Consider the following 16,547-nt stretch of genomic DNA (forward strand, 5'->3'; position numbering starts at 1 on the left):
TGAAGGGGGGTCTCTGGGAGGAGTGGGGGTACAAAAGGGAAACAAGAATGTGATTCAATTATATTTAATTAAAATATGTTTTTAAATGCTAACAAATTCAGATAAATTGAAATCATGTAACTTTTCTCATCATAATACAATAAAAGTTTAAAACAAACAAACAAACAAACAAAAAAACCCAAACCTCCTCACTTCCTCTGGCTCTGAGGAGGCCTCCGAGTCACTCTTCTTCTCTGTAGACCCTAATCCAATCTGTGCAGTTTGTCACCAGAGCTGCCTGAGTGTCTTTAAACAGGCCAGTAAATGAAGCACCGAGGTGTATAGTACACTTGTAATACCTGGAGTTGGGAGGTGAAGGCAGGAAGATCAAGAGTTCAAGGCCTTCGAGGCCAGCCTGGTCTACAGAGTGAGTTCCAGGACAGCCAGGGCTACACAGAGAAACCCTGTCTCAAAAAAAAAGAAAAAAGAAAAAGAGGTCAAGGCCAACCTGAGTTGTGACCTTGTGTCAGAAAAGAAAGAATTAATTAATTAGCTAATTAATTTATGGACATTAGACAGACTTGTACCTTATTTCAAAATAAAAGAGTTATTATTATTATTAATAATTTTCTATTTTGAGATGGTTGAGATGGCCTATCTTTCAACTCTCTGTGTAGTCCCAAGCTGGCCTTGAAGTCCTGATCCTTCTCATTGGTCTACCTCCCACACACTGGATTAAAGACCTTTACCACCAGGGGCTGGCTCAGCGGTTAAGAGCACAAACTGTTCTTCCGAAGGTCCTGAGTTCAAATCCCAGCAACCATATGGTGGCTCACAACCATCTGTAATGGGATCTGATGCCCTCTTCTGGGGTGTCTGAAGACAGCTACAGTGTACTTACATATAATAAATAAATAAATCTTTAAAAAAAAAACGATTTATAAAAAAACAGATGGTGGGCAAGGGAATAGCCAGGAAGAGATAATGCATCCCTTAAAAAAAAAAAAAGACCTTTACCACCAAGACAGGCTTTAAAGAAAGACAAAAGAATAAAACCAAGAGGGGGCATGGAGTAGAGAGTGGGTGAGACAGCTCAGTGGATAAGGGCATGTGAGAAAGTTTAGCAAGCTGCCATCCCAGAACTCACTTAAAGGTGGAGGGAAAGAACCCACTCCACAAGGGTGTCTTCTGACCTCCACATGCCACACACACACACACACACACATACAGCGACACACACATACAGTGACACACACACACACACAGACACACACAGACACACACACACACAGACACACACAGAGAGAGACACACAGACACACACAGACACACATACACACATACACACACACACACACAGAGACACACAGAGAGAGACACACAGACACACACAGACACACATACACACACACACACATACACACACGCACACACATACAGCGACACACACACACACACAGAGAGACACACAGAGAGAGACACACAGACACACACAGACACACAGACACACACAGACACACATACACACACGCACACATATACACACACACAGACACACAGACACACACAGACACACAGACACACACAGACACACATACACACACACACACAGAGACACACAGACACACACAGACACACAGACACACACAGACACACATACACACACATACACACACAGACACACACAGGCACACACATATACACACACACAGACACACACATACACACACAGACACACAGACACAGGCACACACATACACAGACACACAAACACACACACACAGGCATACATGCGTGCATGTATGCATGCACAAAGCACCCAAAGAGTGCACACATACACATGCACACATACAAACACTCAAACACACCCATACACTGTTAAATAAATAAATATTAAAACTTAAAAAAAAAAAAAGAAAAGAACATTGTGAGTGACAGCTCACGTTTTAACTGCCAGCACTTGTAGGGAACGGGATCTCTCTGAGTTCCAGACCAGCCAAGGCTAGACTGTCAGAACCTATGTAAATAAAACCAAAGCACATAGCTCAGTAGGACCTTGGACTCCTGACCCTCCTGCCTCCACCTCCTTACAGATATGAGCCACCAGGTTTGGTTTACACAGTGCTGGGGCTTAAACCTGGGCCTCGTGCATACTGAGCAAGCATTCCACCTCTGAGCTCCATGCCACTGAGCTTTGCCCCAAGCCCTCTCCCTGTTTTTCAGAGCAGAAGGCAGAGACGCAGCAAGGCTATGCGATCAAGGGAAACCCACACAGGCATTGACTAGCTGACTCTAAAATACCAAAGCAGACAGTCCTTCTGGATGCCACCTTGCAGTAGTCACCTACACCTGTTCCAGCTGTGAGGCCTGGCCTATCTTGGCATCTGCTCAGAAGAAGAGGGAGGAGCCTTGGCTGTGTAGACTCCCCCATCCATCCTTCTCCCGAACTGGAGGACATGACCTTCTAACTGCATCTTCTCCAGCCATGGAAATCAGTGGCCTGTACTCATACACCATCACAGTTCTGTGTCCTGACTGCTGATTTCCTTCAGAGACTGGAGGCATCCCTAGATTAGTGCATAAGGGGACAATGGCTGTGGCAGCAACATCTTCAATAAGCTTCCAACAATGTCCCCATCCTCTTCCTGAGACTGCTTTCACTATCGCTTCCCTAACATGGACAGCTTGCAAAGGATGATGGGAGAATCTCGGTGGGCAGCCTCTGTAGTAGGTCCTAGATCAGCAGGACTCAAATGTTAAAGACCTTGACTTTGTCATGGAACTTGCCAGATGACCTTGGGCAAGTACATTATCTCCCTGGGTTTCAGATTTTGAAACTGTAAAAGAAAGAAATTGGATCATTTTCATGCATATGTCTGTATATCTGTGGTTTTATATGGATAGGTGTACATGTATAGACCAGAGGACAACCTCTAGCATCATCCTGAGGAAAGCCATTTACCTTCTTTAAGACAGCATTAGCCTGGAACCTACAGATAAGCCTAAACTGGCTGGGCAACAAGGCCCAGGGATCCAGCCATTCCCACCTCCTAGCAGTGGGACAGCAAGGACATATACCACTACCACCACCACCATACCTAGTGTTTTTTACATAGGTGTTAGGGATTGAATTCATGGCCTCATGCTTACAAGACAAGGCCTTCACCAAATGAGCCATGGCCCCAACCCAGATGAATGCTTCTTAAGATAGTTCCTTATAGTGGGGCATGATAGTGCATGCCTCAGCACACAGGAAACCAGCCTGGTCTACATATTTAACTTCCAAGCCAGCCAGGATGACACAGTGAGACTCTGTCTTCAAAAACAAAGCAAAATGAGCATTCTAGGGTCTGGAGAGATGATATGGTGTGAAAAGCACTGGCTGATCTTCGGCAGGGTTAGGTTCTCGGCACCCGTGTGGCTGCTCACTGTGGTCTGTAACTCCAATTCTAGGGGACTAGATACCCTCTTCGGGCCTCTCAGGGCACGGTGCACTTGTGGTACTCAGACACACATGTAGACAAAACACCTATACAGATTAATAAAAATAAAATGTAAAGATATTCCAGTCCAGTCAGGGGTGTCCGGTACATCTTTAATTCCAGCACTGGGAAGACAGAGGCAGACAGCAAGGTCTGGATAACCAAATCTCTACACAGGGAGATTCTGTCTAACAATTAAAAAGGTCTTCAATTTTTGGGGTAAAGTATGACCCCCAGAAGCCACAGTGGGTACATATTATGGCTCAGTGAGTGCACACACACACACAAAACACTCATCACAATATAAGAATGATTATAAATACAATTTAAATTTTAAAAAGAGGGTGCAACATGGTATTGCATACCTTTAATCCAGCACTCAGGAGGCAGAGGCAGGCAGATCACTATAAATACAAGGCCAGCCTGGTTTATATATCAAATTCTAGGTCAGGGCTATATAGTGAGACCCTGTCTCAAAAAATAATAATAATCTTTCCAATCTAAAATTAGGTAACATAGCCAGGCAGTGGTGGCACATGCCTTTAATCCCAGCACTTGGGAGACAGAGACAAGCCTCTGAGTTCAAGGCCAGCCTGGTCCTCAGAGAGCCTGATCTACAGAGTGAGTTCCAGAACATCCAGGGGTATACAGAGAAACCCTGTCTCGAAAAACAAAAACAAACAAACAAACAAACAAATTAGGTAATGTGGCTCACACCAGTAATCCCATCACTGGAGAGGCTGAAGCAGGTGGACTACTTGAAGATCAGGACTATGGACTATACAATGAACTCCAAGCCAGGCTGGGCTGCAGTGCAATATTCGGTCTCAAGCAACAATAACAAGGAAATCTCCAGTCTAAGCTATGATTCACATCTGTGGTCTTAGATGCTAAGGAGGTTTGAGGAGGAAGATCCCTGGAGCTCACAGTTGGCCACATAGCAAAACCAATATGTAAAAGGAGAGGAGAGGAGAGGAGAGGAGAGGAGAGGAGAGGAGAGGAGAGGAGAGGAGAGGAGAGGAGAGGAGAGGACTTTTGCCATTTGTATCAGCAAAGCTTGCAGCTAAGGCCTGAGTATCAGTATCTTTCCATCTGCCTGAATAGAATTTCTGAAAGGTCTTTGAAAATGTTCGTCCTAGCTTCTCCATCTGTTGCTTTGGCTGTATTATGCATGCCACACCCATTGTGTGGGGGCCAAACACTGTGCTCTGTCATCTAGGGGAACACACGTCATGGAGAAGCACACCTGTAATCCCAGCACTGGGGAGGTGGAGGTGGAAGGGTAGGGCTGCATAGGGAACCAACCTTAGCTATGTGAGACATTGCCTTAAAAAAAAAAAAAAAAGACCAATTATAAAATGGGTATGCTGGGCTGGAGAGATGACTCAGCGTTTAAGAGCACTGACTGCTCTTCCAGAGGTCCTGAATTCAAATCCCAGCAACCACATAGTGGCTCACAACCATCTGTAATGAGATCTGACACCCTCTTCTGGTGTGTCTGAAGATAGCTACAGTGTACCTACATATAATAATAAATAAATCTTTAAAAAAAAATGGGTGTGCTAGCCAAGTGGTGGTGGTGCACGCCTTTAATCCCAGCACTTGGAAGGCAGAGGCAGGTGGATTTCTGAGTTTGGGGCCAGCCTGGTCTACAGGGTGAGTTCCAGGACAGCCAGGGCTATACAGCGAAACCCTGTCTCGGAAAAAAAATGGGTGTGCTGACTCATGCCTATAGTCCCTGCGCTAGAGAGGCAGAGGCAGCCAAACTGAGAGGGCTTTAAGGTTGCTCTAGGTTCCTAAGCTACACAGCAATACATTGTCTCAAAATCTCTATCTCTATGTCTCTCTGTCTGTCTCTGTCTCTTTGTCTCTCTGTCTGTTTGTCGTTCTCTCTCATACACACACACAAACACATACACACACACACACACACACACACACTGTGGTGCATCCCACTAAGTAAATAAATGTATGCAATAAAAAGAGATACAGACTAAACTGGTCTCAGACTAGTTTTGCCTCTTCCTTTTGACTGTTGGGAATATCGGCAGGTTGCTCTATGCCCTGCTCTGTGTGTGTGTGTGTGTGTGTGTGTGTGTGTGTGTGTGTGTGTAAGAGAGAGAGAGAGGGAGAGGGAGAGAGAGAGAGAGAGAGAGAGAGATCAGAGGAGAACTTGTGGGAACCAGTTCTCTCCTATCCAGTTATCCAGTGGGTCTGGAGAATTAAACTCTAGTCCCCAGGGTTGGTGGCAAGCACTTTTACCAGTTGATCTACCTCCTAAACCCTGCAGCCTCAGAGTCTACAGAGCAAGTTCCAGGCTAACTAGGGCCACAAAGTAACATCCTGGGCAGAAATCAAAGAAAACGGAAATGGAAGAAAAAAAATACACTGCCTCAAATAAAGAGACAAATCAATTCTTTTCAGGGGGTAGAGGAACAATGTAGCCTGCGCTAGAAACTTCTTAGCAACCTAAGCTATCTGAGCATGGGCCAAGTACTTTACCAAGCTAGATCTTTGGTTTCCTACAGAAGATGTACTAAAGCCATCTCTCTCTCTCTCTCTCTCTCTCTCTCTCTCTCTCTCTCTCTCTCTCTCTCTCTCTCTCTCTCTCTCTCTCTCTCTCTCTCTCTCTCTCTCTCTCTCTCTCTCTCCCTGTCTCCCCACCCTCACCCCGTGTGTGTGTGTGTGTGTGTGTGTGTGTCTGTGTGTCTGTGTGTGTCTGTGTGTGTGTGTGATTTTGAGACATTGTATTGCTATGTAGCCTAGGAGCCTAGGATGGCCTTAAACCCCTTTCAGTGCCTTAGCTCTACCTCAGAGATGAACGAAAGTCAGGTTAATTTTGAGTATCTTCCTTTATCATGTTCCACTTCAGTTTTTGACACAGGGTGTCTTTCTGAACCAGGAGCTCAATGATTGGCTACGCTGGCTGACTATCAACTTTTAGTGGCCCTCTTCTTTCTACTTTCCCCAGGTCTGGGATTAGAGTTCCCTGGATTTGGGGTATCTGAATCTCTGTGCATGACATCTTCATGCTTATGCAGCAAACACTCTATCTACTGCACTGTCACCTCAGTCCAGTCCCTAGAATGGCAATACGGGAACTTGGGGGAAAAAAAACCATCTGAAATGAATATTTGGTTTGATACTTGGAACTCCCATAGAGAGCCAAAGACTCATGGGAGAGAGAGTTACAGTGTTGGGAACAGGGCAGCCTGTTGACCACAAGCAGAGAGACGGGTGCTTGGTGTGTTTAGAGGACTCAGAACTGTTGAGGATTGGTCAATTTCAGTCCAATTCAAGCAATTTTCATTCCTATATATACACAGCAAAATCAAATGTTTAGTTGATGACTTAGGCATGAAGCTAGGATAGAGCTCAGCAGGTAGAGAGTTTATGTATCATGCAGAAAGAAGCCCTGGGCTCACATAAACTGGATGTGGAGATGCAGCCCCAAGACTCGAGAGACAGAAGAACAAGGCTGAGAAAGTGAGATTCATTCTTTTTTTGTTTGTTTGTTTTTTGTTTTTTTTGTTTTTTTTGAGACAGGGTTTCTCTGTATAGCCCTGGCTGTCCTGGAACTCACTCTGTAGACCAGGCTGGCCTCGAACTCAGAAATCCACCTGCCGCTGCCTCCCAAGTGCTGGGATTAAAGGCATGCACCATCACCGACCCGCAGAGCTGAGAGTTCTACATCTTCATCTAAAGGCAGTTAGTGGAAGACTAGACTTCTTCCAGGCAGCTAGGATAAGGGTCTTTTTTGTTTGTTTGTTTTTCGATACAGGATTTCTCTGTATGGCCCTGGCTGTGCTGGAACTCACTCTGTAGACCAGGCTGGCCCCCAATTTAGAAATCTACCTGCCTCTGCCACCACTGCCCAGTTTAGAATGAGGGTCTTAAAGCACACGCCCACAGTGACACACCTACTCTAACAACGCCACACCTTCTAATAGTGCCACTCCCTGGGTTTAGCATATACAAACCATAACACTGGGACCTAAGAAATAAGACAGTGGAAAGCTGGGTGTGTGGCACACACTTGGAATCTCAGTACTTGGGCTGCAGAGTGTGGACTCTGAGTTGGAGAATAGCCTGATCTACTTGAGTAGAACAATTTAAAACAACACCAACAACAATAAAGATAGGAAAGGAAGGGAAAGAGGAAGGAGAAACAGGAAACAGTCTATAACTTTCTTTTTTCTTTTTTTTTTTTTTTGGTTTTTCGAGACAGGGTTTCTCTGTATAGCCCTGGCTGTCCTGGAGCTCACTCTGTAGACCAGGCTGGCCTCGAACTCAGAAATCCACCTGCCTCTGCCTCCCAAGTGCTGGGATTAAAGGCGTGCGCCACCACGCCCGGCTATAACTTTCAATAGTCCACCTACTTACAAAGACATGACTCTCTCAGCTAGGTCCCATCGAACAGTATCCCTCACCCCCAAGTACAGCACTGTTACATGGGGAAAACGAGTGTTAAAACTATGGGCCCTGGGAAGATGTTCCTGATTCGAATCACAGCAAGGGGGTGTCCCTAAAAGGAGGCCAGGCTGAGTTGCCTGAAAAGGAATCCAAGTGGTCAGAGAATCTCCTGGGAAGGGTAAGAGCACTGGCATTGGCCATTGTTCCGCAGAGTCGGCCCAGCGCTAATGCTCAGAGAGTACAAATCCCACTTGGTCATGTAATTGGAAGACTGGCGCTGACACAGCATGCAGACGGGAGCCTTGGCTGCGCCAGAAGCAGCGGGGAAGCTTGGACCAACGCCTCGTTCTGAACTCGGGGATGGGCAAGGACAAAAGGCACCTCTTCAAGCCTGAGCCTTGTGTGAGTCAGTGTGACTCAGGAGCATGGAGCTTGTCTCCTTGACTAAAACCTCTGGGCCAGGCAGGTGTCTGCTCTGTCCAGTTGGGAGCTGGGGGTTGGTGGGCTGGATGGGACAGCAAGAGGGACTTGCTTATCCAGAATATGAACCCCTTATGCAGCGTAGCAGCCCCAGCTGGCAGACTTCCAGCCACAGGGAAAGATTTGCCATTTGGGGGTCTTGCTTAGTAGAAACAGCTTTTAAATCGCCATACCATAGTGTCTACTGGGTACTCGTGGTGCTCTCTGGTGTTACAAGGAAAAGCACAACCCTTCTTCACATCGGAGCCAGGAATGTGTCAATCCTTCTTCTTCCTCTTCCCTCCCTGCTCCCTCCTCCTTCTCTTCCTCCTTCTTTTTTCCTTGAGACAGGCTTTTTCTGTACAGTCTTGGCTGTCCTAGAACTGACTCTACAGACCAGGCTGGCCTAAACTCAGACATCCACTTATCTCTACCTTACAAATACTAGGATTTGTGTGTGTGTATGTGTGTGTGTGTAGCTGTGAGTACAGTTCAATGGCCTCAGTCATGCTAAGAAAATATATGAATACTAAGCCACGCCCCCAGCCCCTCCCTGGGGGATTCTAGGCAAGGGCTCTACCACTGAGCCACACACCCACCCCATCACTGGAGGATTCTAGGCAGGGGCTCTACCACTGAGCCACGCCCCCAGCCCTATGTGAAGCTTTTTTGTCTCCTCACTAGAGAACTGACAAGAGGGAAGCAAAAGTTCTTGCCCTGCCTTCCTCACCTTAAAAAGGGTCTGACGTGGCTAGGCTAACCTCAAACCTACTACGTAGCTGAGGCTTGCCTTGAATTCCTCCTGACTTGGCCAAGTCTATGCCTCACAGCTGGCCAAGCCATGTGCTTCTCTCTGTTCACAGTACGTACTCCATAATGGGAATGGAAAGAGGGCCTGGGCAGGTGATGGTGGTGGTGGTAGTGTGTGTGTGTGTGTGTGTGTGTGTGTGTGTGTGTAAAATTCTAACACAAGACCCTCATCTACAAGCCTGAGGGCCTGAGTTCAATTCCTAGAACTCACATAGTAGGAGAAAAGCAACTCCCACACGTTGTCATCTTACTTCCATACACGCCTCATAGCACATGTGCATAACATGCGCGTGCGTGCACGCACACACACACTTCAAATATAATAAAACCATTCTCATGGGGCTAGAGAGATGGCTCAGTGGTTAAGGGCTTACACTACTCTTCCAGAGGAAGAGTTCCAAGAAATTGTCTGGTACCAACCAACATCAGGTCACTCACAAGCACCTAGAAATGCAGTGCCGGGAGAACCAACTCCTCTGGCCTCCATGGTCACCTGCGCACATGCACCTCCCTACACAACATGTACACATAATTAAAAATAATAAAATTTAAAATAAATTCTTTAAAAAAGAAAAAAGTTTAAAGCCAGGTATGGTGGCATAGACCTCTTTTTTTGTTTGTTTGTTTTTTCTAGACAGGGTTTCTCTGTGTAGCCCTGACTGTCCTGGAACTCTCTCTGTAGACCAGGCTGGCCTCGGTTGGCATAGACCTTTAATCCCAGCATTTGGGGAGGTAGAGGCAGGCAGATCTCTGTGAGTCCCAGGCCTGTCAGAGATTTGAGGAGCTGGGATGCAGTTTAGCGGTAGTATGCTTGCCAAGCCTGTGCACTGGGTCCAATCCTCAGCATTGAAGAAAACAAAACAAGTTTCTTTGGCTAATGATTATCGAGGCTGGGAAGCCTGAGAACCTGGTGCCTTGGAATCTGGTGAGGGCCACCTCTCTGCATTTGAATGCAGTTTCCATTGCTCAGACAGGATAAGTATGCTAGCTTGAATCTCCTTCTCCTCTTCCTCACCCTCCTCTGCTCCTGTTCCCCTTCATCATTATTATTGTGGGTTTTGTTTTGAGACAGGATCTGGCTCCACATAGCCCAGGTTTGGTCCTATCTGTCATCAGAGTGCTGGGATTCCAGGTGTGAGCCACCATTCTGGCTTCTCCTCCTACCATACCTCTGAAGCCAGCATTACAATATCATCCACTCCTAAGTCTCTCCTTAAAGGCCCCACTACCGAACGTTATCTACACATGGATTACAGGGCTAGATTTCTCCACTTGATTATAGCCAGAAAAAGCCTGACTAACCCCGAACAAAGGCTGATCTTGGCCTTGTGTTTGAAAATGACACACCAGTGACGGAGTGGCTCAGAACAAGCCACTTGGGTTAATGCTAAAAAAATGTCCTGTGTTTTCTTGCCTTCTGCCCAGATCCTTTGAACACCAGTTGTCCCATCAAGATCAGAAGAACAATGTGGAATCCTGGGGATTTTCTGGCTCTTTCTTGCCTCCTGGGAGATTTCCTGGATTCTAGGAAAGGATTAAAAGGACAAGGTCCCAGATAAGTGTGGCAGGCTTCACAGTAGCTGCCATTACTGAGGGAGCCATGTCAGCAGCCATGGGGGAGGCATGAAATGGGAGCCTGCCGTGGGCACTTCAGATTCTTCAGCCAGGAAGAAATGGAGCAAGGGCTGCGTGGGAACAGGCTTCTATCCTACCGGCTTATTTTGCTTGTTTTCAGTTTGTGTGTGTGCACGTGCATGAAAACCAGAGGATGAGTTGTGGGACCCGGTTCTCTCCTTCTACCGTGTAAATTCTGGGGACCGAACTCAGATTATCAGCACTCCAGGCAGGAGCTGCTGGCCCTAAAACTTAAAAAAAAGAAAGAAAGAAAGAAAGAAAGAAAGAAAGAAAGAAAGAAAGGAAGAAAGAAAAAGAGTTCAAGGACAATCTGGGTTACATAGTGAGACCTAGGCTTAAATAAAATAATAATAAAGAATTGTGTGTATTATGAAATTTGTGTGTATATTGTGATATGTGTATATATATTGATATGTGTGTGTACTGTGATATGTGTGTCTGTGTGTGTTATGATTTGTGTATATTGTGGTGTGTGTTAGTGTGTGTGTGTGTCCTTGGATGGCCAAAAGATTATGAAGTCAATTCTCTTTCTATCTTTAGATGGGTTCCCCGGGATTTCCCAGATTGCATGGTAAGGATTTTTACTGAATAACCTCACCTGCCCTGGTACTAACTCTTGTACTATACTGTATTGTACTGTATTATACTGCACTGTATTGTACTGTATTGTATTGTATTGTTTTGTATTGTATTTAGGTACAGGGTTTCTCTGTGTAGTCTCGGCTGTCCACCATGCTGTCTTGGACTCAGATCTGCCTCCGAGTGGTAGGAGTAAAGGCATGGGCCACCTCCCTGCACTACTTTCTTCTCTTTCCTCCTCCTCCTCCTTTCATTTTATGTGGATTGGTGTTTTGCCTGCATGTGTGTCTGTGTGAGGGTGTCAGATCTTGCAGATACAGACAGTTGTGAGGTGCCATGTGGTCGTTGGGAATTGAACCTGTGTCCTCTGGAAGAGCAGTCAGTGCTCTTAACCGCTGAGCCATCTCTATAACCATTCCCTGCAGCACTTTCTTTAAAACAGGGTTTCATGTGTTCCAGGCTAGCTGTGGACTTGCGCTGAACCTCCTGCCTCAGCCTCCCACGTCTTGAGATTGTATGTATGTGCCAGCAGCTGCTTTTTGTGTTGTTTGTTTAGTTGGGTTTGGTTCTGTTATAGGGTCTAAATGCAGCCCAGGCTGGCCTTAGACTGGTTCTATCACCTCAGGTTAGCCTTGATCCTGTGATCCTCTTTCCTCAGCCTCCTCAGTGCTGGCAAGATGGCTTGGTTGGCAAATGTACTGGGTACAAGCACGACACCATGAATTTGATCCTTGGGACCCACATGGTAGAAAAAATCAACTTCTTCAAGTGTCCTCTGGCTTCCACCTGTGCTCTGTAACACGCACAGATATATACACACACAATAAAGAAACAAATTCAGGAAAGCACAACAAAAATCAATAAGTAAAAAAATTTAAAATAATGGTAAAGGATTTGGAGATAACCTAGTATGGACCAGGCTTATAATCACAGCATTCAGGATGCTGAGGCAGGAGGATCAAGAATTCAAAACCAGCCAGGCAGTGATGGTTCATGCCTTTAATCCCAGCACTTGGGAGGCAGAGGCCAACCTGGTCTATAGAGTGAGTTCCAGGACAGCCAGGGCTACACAGAGAAACCCTGTCTCGAAAAAGAAAAAAAAAGAAAAAGAAAGAAAGAAGGAAAGAAAGAGAGAGAAAGAGTTCAAGGCTAACCTGGGTTACATAGTGAGACCTGTGCTTAAATAAAATAATAATAAAGAATTGAGATTAGGCGTAGTGTCACAGGCCTTTAATCCCAGCACTCTGGAGGTGGAAGTAGGTAGCTCTCAGAGTTTGAAGCCAGCCTGGTCTATATGGTGAGTTCCAGGACAGCCAGACCTACATAGTGAGACCCTGTCTCAAAATAAACAAAGTAAGATTTGAAAATAGCCTGGAGATAATTGGGCTGGAGGGTTGGGGTAGCTTGGAGGGGACAGGTGGATCATCTGAGGTGGTTGAATGGGGGAGCATCCTGAGAGATGACAGGTGAGTGGGATAGACTTCGGAGTGGACATCAGGGAGGTTCCCTGTTTCTCTTGAAAGTAGAAGCTGGAGTCAGTTGCTGAGTCATGGCAGGAGGAGGGGAGGAGGGAGGCTAGAGAACAGGCTGCTGGTTTCCGGGAACTCCCTGGAGTGGGTGGGGGTAAGGGCTTAGGAAGACTGACCATTCGACTGCCATCTGGAGGCCAGGTTCTAAGGAGGCAGCCATCTGCCCCACCCTGAGATTTTTTTCTCTAACAGCCCTAAACTGTATAGACCATGGGCTGAGAGAGTCAAAATCAAAACCCCAGAGTAGATAGAGTTGGCATGGCTATGAGATGGAAAAAAGGGAACGGAGTTCAGACATGGAGTAAGTGAGGATGTTGATCTAGTCTCTGGGCAGGAAAGAGTCAGTAGTGGACTGGAGCCCTTGGGGACACTGAAGCCCAAAGACAGAATAAAAGGGGATTCCCCTGGATGACCAGAGGACATTCAGGATAGTGGGGTCGACCTAGACTGGAGTTGGGGGTGTGCCTCAGCAGTAGAACACCTGCCTAGAATCCCTTAGTGAACTGGGTGGTAAAGTATCAGGGAGCAGCTAGGAGCCTGGCTCAGTGGCAGCTCAGTGGCTATCAAGGGCAAGCCAAAGGTCCATCCATGCCTAACAATGCAAAAAGAAAATAACACAGGAAAGGAAATAAACCAGATTGGGTCCCAGAGGGATGAGGTCAGCAACTAAGTTTTCTGAGCAAAGGGACAGAAAAGACTCGAACTCAGAAGAGGCTTTCTCTGAGCATTTTAGAAGAAGCCACAAGGCAGTGATGTGTCCTTGAGACCCACACCATCCATCCTCCCAGTTCTACTTCCAATGGAGCCAAGCACCCACCCATTCTGTTGTGGGGGTTCACATTCTCAAGACAGCACTGACCACCTGTATCAAATGGAGATGGTCTGACAAGCTCTTGGGGATTTATCATAAAATAGTACGGGGGTTGATCAGCTTGGACTTTAACTGTAGTTGTGTGCTTTTTTTTTGAGCAGATATAAAGAAACATTTGTTTGACTTAAGTTTAGTCATGAACCTATAATCCCTTGCTATGGGGAAGTGTGTGTGTGTGTTGGGGGGGGGTTATCAGGCATGAGGATCAGGAGTTCAAGGTCAACCTTGGCCACATCATGAGTTTAAGACTAGCCTGTGATTTATGAAGCTTTGGAGAGAGGGAGAGAAAGGGAGGGAGGGAGACAGGTTTGGGAAGGGGGGATAGAAAGGAGGAAAGAAAAGAAGGGGGAGGGAAAGGGAGAGCGAGAGAGATAGAGCTGATAGAAGAGCAAGCAGAAAGACAGATTGCTGGACACAGACTGAGAGAGGGAGAGAAGGTGCTGAGCAAGCTGGTCAGCTGCCAGCGTCATCCTGGAAGCTGCTGGGCTGGACCCAATCAGGGCAAGATGGATGGCTGCCTGGAGAACGATGCAGAAGTCACCAGACTAGGCAACTGGACTGTCTCTTCTCTCTGTATGATCTGGAAGAAAAGTCCAGCCTGGAGAAGGGTATGGTAGTGCAATCCTGCAACCAAAGTACCAGGTAGTAAAGCAGGAAGCCTCAAGGTCATCCTCAGCTACAGAGAAAGTCCAAGGACACAGGAGACTCCTCTAAAGGCCAAAGGTTGGGCGAGACTGGAGAGATGGCTCAGTGGTTAAGAGAGCTGGCTGCTCTTCCAGTAGAGCCTGGGTTCAATTCCCAGCACATACATGGCAGCTCACAATGATCTCTTAACTCCAGATCTGCACCCTCACTCATACATACATGCAGGCCAAACACCAAGGCAAAAAAAAATTAAGAAAAATGAATTCTTAAAAAAAGTGGGGGTGGGCAGGGCTAAAGAGATAGTTCTAGCCAGGCAGTGGTGACACACGATGCCTTTGATCCCAGCACTTGGGAGGCAGAGGCAGGCAGATTTCTGAGTTCCAGGCCAGCCTGGTCTACAGAGTGAATTCCAGGACAGCCAGGGATACACAGAGAAACCCTGTCTCAAAAAACCCAAACAAAACAAAACAAAAAAAAGAGATGGTTCTAACTTTAGGACCTAGTTTTGAGTCCCAGCACCCACAGTATCACAAGCACCTGTAACTCCAGTTCCAGGGGATATGACATGTCTTCTGACCTCCAAGAACTCCTGCATGCATATGGTGCACACACACATGTAGATATATAGTTAGGCATACACATATAAATAATATATATATGTACATATATATATGTGTATATGTATATATATATATATATATATACATATATATATATATATATATACACATTGCTGGCCTTGAACTCGTGATCCTCCTGCCTCTGCCTCCTTCAGCAAATCCTACCAGCCTGCGCCACCACAACCAGCTAAAATATATTTTTTTAAAAGCTAAAAAGAAAAAAAAAGAGAGAGACAAAGATGTAAAGAGTCTTGGCTTTCTTTTTTGGATTTATTTCAAGACAGGGTCTCACTGTGTAGCTCTGGCTATCCTTGAACTCACAGAGATCCTTCTGCCTCTGCTTCCAGGGGCACTGAGGCCTGCCTGTAAACCTAGTCCTCAGGAGATGGCATAGGGGGATCAGGAGATTGTAGTCTGCTTGCATTACATGTGCAAAATTATGAACAAAATTAAGGGGGGAAATGAGCCAGGCAGTTTGATTGGGCAGGCAGCTCCCATGGATGCTTAATTCTGAAATTCCTAACCACTGGGGCTGGCAAGGTGGCTCAGTAGGTAAAGGCGCCTAATGCCAAGTCTGCAGGGTATTAGTTGGGTTCCCAAGGATTCACATGGTAGGAGAGTATTTACTCCCACAAACTGTCCTCTCAGCGGACTCCACTTGTGTGTGGTGGCCCAGGCATGCTTGCCTCCACACATATACATTATACACACATATACAGAATAATAAGAAATAGAAAATAGTAATTAATTTTGTTTTCTCCTGGATATTTCCCATAGTAACAGAAATCTACCTAGCAGACATGAGGAATTCATCTTCTTAGGGCTTTCAACACTACTTTGGTTTGCTTTGTTTGAGACAGAGTCTTATGAAGCCTAGGTTAGCCTTGAACTTGCTCTGTAGGAGAATCCTCCTGAAGTGCACTCCTACATACTCTGATTACAGGTGTCTGCTACCACACACAGTTTCTGCAGGGCTGGGGATCAAACTCAGGGCCTCATGCATGCTAGGCAGGCACATTACCAACTGGGTCACATCCTAGGCCAGGTTTTGTCCCCACTCCCACCCCCAACCCCCTGGCTTCCAGATATGGCCTCACTATGTAGCTGTGGCTTGGAGCTCAATAGTGATCCACTTACCTCTGCCTCCAAAGTTCCTGTATTTCCCATTTGATTTTAGTGTGTGCATGTATGCGAGTGTGAGTGTGAGCAGGTGTGTGCATGAGAAACTTAGAGGATAACATTAGAAAGTCAGTCCTCTCCTACTTTTACGTAATTCAGGGAATTGAAGTCAGGTTGCCAGGCTGTTTCAAGCAATGGCTTTTACCTGTGAGCTTCATCACTGGCCCAAAGCACTACTTTTTTTTTTTTGAGACATGGTGTCTCTGTGCTGTTGCCCTGGCTGTTCTAGAACTTACTCTGACAAGGCTGGCCTTGAACTTAAGATTCACCTGGTTCTGGCCGGGCGGTGGTGGCGCACGCCTTTGATCCTAGCACTTGGGAGGCAGAGGCAGGCAGATTTCTGAGT

Source organism: Mastomys coucha, unplaced genomic scaffold (assembly GCF_008632895.1).
Source record: "Mastomys coucha isolate ucsf_1 unplaced genomic scaffold, UCSF_Mcou_1 pScaffold22, whole genome shotgun sequence".
Lineage (NCBI taxonomy): Eukaryota > Metazoa > Chordata > Mammalia > Rodentia > Muridae > Mastomys > Mastomys coucha.